We start from the raw sequence: 5,565 nt of genomic DNA on the forward strand, positions 1-5,565 counted from the left end.
AGCACCATGTTAGTTCACTATGACATATCTAAGGAGATTAAGCTAGCATGTGATGCCTCTCCGTATGGAGTTGGGGCAGTGATCTCTCATGTATCACGTAGTGGAGAGGAGAGACCAATTGCTTTTGCTTCACGCACTCTCAGTGCCAATGAGAGTAATTATATGCAAATTGAAAGGGAAGCTTTGGCATTAATTTTTGGGGTCAAGAAGTTCCACAAATACTTGTATGGTCGTAAGTTTACCATTGTTACGGACCATTAAGTCCCCAGTTCCAACATTAGCTTCAGCCTGAATGCAGAGATGAGCTTTGATTTTGTCAGCATATACATATGATATTGAATACAGACGATCAGCTGATCACAGTAATGCTGATGCAATGTCTAGATTGCCTTCCCCATCACAAGTTACACCCGATAGGGAAGAAGTGTTCTATTTTTCATACACTGATGAACTGCCAGTCACAGCTGAAGAGATTGGTAGAGCAACCAAACGTGACCCAGTTATGTCAAAGGTGTATGATTATATTGCAAATGGATGGCCAAACCAGGTAACAGACAAAGATATTCATCCATTCTTCATTCGTAGGAATGAATTATCAGTCGATAAAGATTGTATCATGTGGGGTGCAAGAGTGGTTATACCAAATAAAATCAGGTCCAAATTATTAGCAGAACTCCATGACCAGCACCTGGGAATGTGCTTGATCAAGAGTTTTGCACGCAGTTATTTATGGTGGCCAGGTCTTGATAAAGATATAGAGTACATCATGAGTCAGTGTACGACATGTCAATCGGTAAGCAAGCAACCAACATCAGTACCATTACAGCCATGGCAATGGCCTCCCAGGGTGTGGCAAAGGCTACATATTGATTTTGCTGAGTTAGAAAGACAACGATTGTTCATTGTGATTGATAGCCATTCGAAGTGGGTTGAGGTGTTTCCAATGTGGAAAATAACAAGTAAAACATTAGACATTTTGCAAAGTTTATTTTCTTCATTTGGGCTCCCAAAAGAAATTGTTTCAGATAATGGACCACAATTTCGTTCAGAAGAATTTGCACAATTCACGAGCAAAAATGGTGTGAAACATACCAAGGTTCCACCATACCACCCTGCCTCGAATGGTGCAGCAGAGTGCACTGTACAAATTGTAAAATGTGCCCTCATAAAACAAATGTTAGATCCAAATCCAAAGAAACAACAGTTGTCATTGGATCACAAATTGGCTAATTTTTTGATTACATATTGAAATATTCCTCATAAACTACTGGTAGAACACCAGCAGAGTTGTTTCTCAAACGACAGCCACGAACCAGATTCTCGTTGTTAAAACCAAATTTGGTACAGTCCGTAGAAGAGACACAATTAAGACAGAAAGAGAATCATGATAGAGGTAGAGTAAAAGAGAGAAGTTTGAAATTAAACCAGAAGGTGAGAGTGAAGAACCATCACAATAAATAGGTAAAGTGGTTACTTGGAAGAGTGGTGAAGATATGTGGTCCTCGCACATATTTGGTCAAGATGTTTAATAATGGACAGGTTAGGTTTGTTCATATTGATCATATTTTACTTACAGACACGGAAGGAGTTGAAGATAGGAATGATTCAATTATTTCTGACTCATCAGATAGTTTTGATATACTAGCAGCATATCCTACATCTAATGTACTGGAAACAAATCCAAGAGAAAATCAGAATGCAAGTCTGAGTCCGAGTCAGGAAAACAAACAGCCTGAAGTTAGAGTGAGTTCAAATGAAAATCAAGGAAATTCCGTGGAAGATGTTCCTCAGGATGAGCCTCGAAGGAGTTTAAAGTCGACACCATGTTTGGAAGGTTCTGTTCAAGAGCGAAGGTATCCTCTTCGAAACAGAAAACAAGTGGTTAAGTTAAATTTGTAAATATGGAAAAAAAAGTCTATATCCTGTGTTATGTATAAACATGCAAGTTCAGTATGATGTTGTTTTAATAACTTCTTCATTAAGGAGGGAGAAGTGTAATGTCTGCAAGCTTGTAATGTTTGTAGCGCCACACTGTGGATGTGGACGTATTGTGTACAGCAACTATAGAGTTAATAATTAAACAGAACCAGGCATGTTCCGGAGGCTTCCAACAGAGCTGCATGCCATGTAGGAAGCTATGTGTGCTGTGCTCTGTGAATATATCACAGGAGGTAAGAGGCGAGGGGGAGGGAAGAAGCGAGGGGGGAAGGAAGAAGCGAGGGGGGAAGTGGGTGGAGGAGGGAGGGGGGAGAAGAGGGAGGGAGGGGGGGAGAAGAGGGAGGGAGGGGGGGAGGGGGGAGAAGGGAGGGAGGGGGGGGAAGAGGGAGGGAGGGGGGAAGAGGGAGGGAGGGGGGGAAGAGGGAGGGAGGGGGGGGAAGAGGGAGGGAGGGAGGGGGAAGAGGGGGGGAAGAGGGAGGGGAGGGGGGGAAGAGGGAGGGAGGGGGGGAAGAGGGAGGGAGGGGGGGAAGAGGGAGGGGAGGGGGGAAGAGGGAGGGAGGGGGGGGAAGAGGGAGGGGGAAGAGGGAGGGAGGGAGGGGGAAGAGGGAGGGAGGGAGGGGGGGAAGAAAGGGGGGGAAGAGGGAGGGAGGGGGAAGAGGGAGGAGGAAAGAGGGAGGGAGGGGGAAAGAGGGGGGCAGAGGGGAGAGGGAGGGAGGGGGGCAGAGGGGAGAGGGAGGGAGGGGGGCAGAGGGGAGAGGGGGAAGAGGTGGGGGAAAGGGAAGTGGGAAGGGGGGGGGGGAGAGACTGGGTTGTTTTTAAAGGACAAAGCTTGGTGATTATATATAAACACAAGAGTTGAGGGATGACTTGGGATGGACTTCAAAACAAAAAAGAAAATCAAAATGAACAAAGAGTGACACTATTCAAAACCTCCGCAGTCCTTCCTGGGTTTGCAACTTTACTTAGTTGGTGTGTTGGGGGGTGGCAGAGAAATAGATTCTTGCAGTGCAGCAGCCACATAATATATCAGAGAGCTTGTTTTGGGTACTTACACTTCATGTCATGCAGAGATGGCTGTGTATCATCACACAGGGGGGTTATTTTAGCAGCACCCCTCGGGGATAAAAAAAAGTTTTTATTTATTCTTTTTAAAAAGGAAAATAAAGAGGGAGTGAAGAGACAAAACAAAGAATGGCTCGGTAACGCCAGGACATCCCGGGCCGTTGCCAAGGAGACGTGCCAGCCAGGTTCAGCTCCCTCCGCCATTAGCGGCACACAGCGGCCGGCCGGCCGGTCCGCCCAACACTGGCGGCCGCACAACCTCCCCCTCTGGCCGGCCGCGCCCCCCAGGCTCCGACGCCAATTTTCTGAGGTAAACTGTTCGTCGACGCCGACGGGCAAGCGGGCAGGCGGCACAAGCCGGCAGGAATGGCACCCGATGCCGCAGCAGCAACCAATCTGCAGCGGGGGGCGGGGCCAGGCGCCGCGCAATCTTGGCCACGTCCTTTTGGCGATAATTTGCATGCGGGGCCGGCGTCGGTGCGTCATTACGTACGGAGAGTGACAGCGCCTCCGCGTGCCAGCGGGTCAGGTTCCAGGGTCCGCGCGCGCCACACACACACCACACACAGTCAGTGCAAACACAAACACAAATACATACACACAGTCAGTGCAAACACAAACACAAATACATACACACAGTCAGTGCAAACACACACACACACCACACACACAGTCAGTGCAAACACACACACACACAGTCAGTGCAAACACACACACACACACAGTCAGTGCAAACAGCTCTCACACATACATACACACAGTCAGTGCAAACACACACACACACACAGTGCAAACAGCTCTCACACATACACACACACACAGTCAGTGCAAACACACACAGTGCAAACACACACACACAGTCAGTGCAAACAGCTCTCACACATACACACACACAGTCAGTGCAAACACACACACACACACACAGTCAGTACAAACATAAAATCATAGAAACATAGAAAATAGGTGCAGGAGTAGGCCATTCGGCCCTTTGAGCCTGCACCACCATTCAATGAGTTCATGGCTAAACATGCAACTTCAGTACCCCATTCCTGCTTTCTCGCCATACCCCTTGATCCCCCTAGTAGTAAGGAATACATCTAACTCCTTTTTGAATATATTTAGTGAATTGGCCTCAACAACTTTCTGTGGTAGAGAATTCCACAGGTTCACCACTCTCTGGGTGAAGAAGTTTCTCCTGATCTCGGTCCTAAATGGCTTACCCCTTATTCTTGGACTGTGACCCCTGGTTCTGGGAACATTCTTCCTGCATCTAACCTGTCTAAACCCGTCAGAATTTTAAACGTTTCTATGAGGTCCCCTCTCATTCTTCTGAACTCCAGTGAATACAAGACCACATGATCCAGTCTTTTTGATATGTCAATCCCACCATCCCAGGAATCAGTCTAGTGAACCTTCGCTGCAATCCCTCAATAGCAAGAATGTCCTTCTTCAAGTTAGGAGACCAAAACTGTACACAATACTCCAGGTGTGACTTCACCAAGGCCCTGTACAACTATAGTAACACCTCCCTGCCCCGTACTCAAATCCCCTCGCTATGAAGGCCAACATGCCATTTGCTTTCTTAACCGCCTGCTGTACCTGCATGCCAACCTTCAATGACTGATGTACCATGACAGCTAGGTCTCGTTGCACCTCCCCTTTTCCTAATCTGTCACCATTCAGATAATTGTCTCTCTGTTTTTACCACCAAAGTGGATAACCTTACATTTATCCACATTATACTTCATCTGCCATGCATTTGCCCACTCACCTAACCTATCCAAGTCACTCTGCAGCCTCATAGCATCCTCCTCGCAGCTCACACTGCCACCCAACTTAGTGTCATCCGCAAATTTGGAGATCCTACATTTAATCCCCTCGTCTAAATCATTAATGTACAATGTAAACAGCTGGGGCCCCAGCACAGAACCTTGCGGTACGCCACTAGTCACTGCCTGCCATTCTGAAAAGTACCCATTTACTCCTATTCTTTGCTTCCTGTTTGCCAACCAGTTCTCAATCCACATCAGCACACTACCCCCAATCCCACGTGCTTTAACTTTGCACATTAATCTCTTGTGTGGGACCTTGTCGAAAGCCTTCTGAAAGTCCAAATACACCACATCAACTGGTTCTCCCTTGTCCACGCTACTGGAAACATCCTCAAAAAATTCCAGAAGATTTGTCAAGCATGATTTCCCTTTCACAAATCCATGCTGACTTGGACCTATCATGTCCCCTCTTTCCAAATGCGCTGCTATGACATCCTTAATAATTGATTCCATCATTTTACCCACTACCGATGTCAGGCTGACCGGTCTATAATTCCCTGTTTTCTCTCTCCCTCCTTTTTTAAAAAGTGGGGTTACATTGGCTACCCTCCATTCCATAGGAACTGATCCAGAGTCAATGGAATGTTGGAAAATGACTGTCAATGCATCCACTATTTCCAAGGCCACCGCCTTAAGTACTCTGGGTTGCAGTCCATCAGGCCCTGGGGATTTATCTGCCTTCAATCCCATCAATTTCCCCAACACAATTTCCCGACTAATAAGGATTTCCCTC

At 46.9% G+C, this 5,565-nt stretch overlaps 1 long non-coding RNA gene across 1 annotated transcript; it reads right to left on the minus strand.

The window, feature by feature from the left end:
* Positions 1–967: 967 nt before the first annotated feature.
* LOC139262396 (uncharacterized) lies at positions 968–3,374 on the minus strand. Its single transcript, XR_011592964.1, has 2 exons — positions 2,991–3,374; positions 968–1,860 (listed from the first exon to the last, which is right to left on the minus strand). It is a non-coding gene; the product is annotated as an uncharacterized lncRNA (long non-coding RNA).
* Positions 3,375–5,565: the final 2,191 nt, after the last annotated feature.

Source organism: Pristiophorus japonicus, chromosome 4 (assembly GCF_044704955.1).
Source record: "Pristiophorus japonicus isolate sPriJap1 chromosome 4, sPriJap1.hap1, whole genome shotgun sequence".
In the NCBI taxonomy this organism is placed as follows: Eukaryota; Metazoa; Chordata; class Chondrichthyes; family Pristiophoridae; genus Pristiophorus; species Pristiophorus japonicus.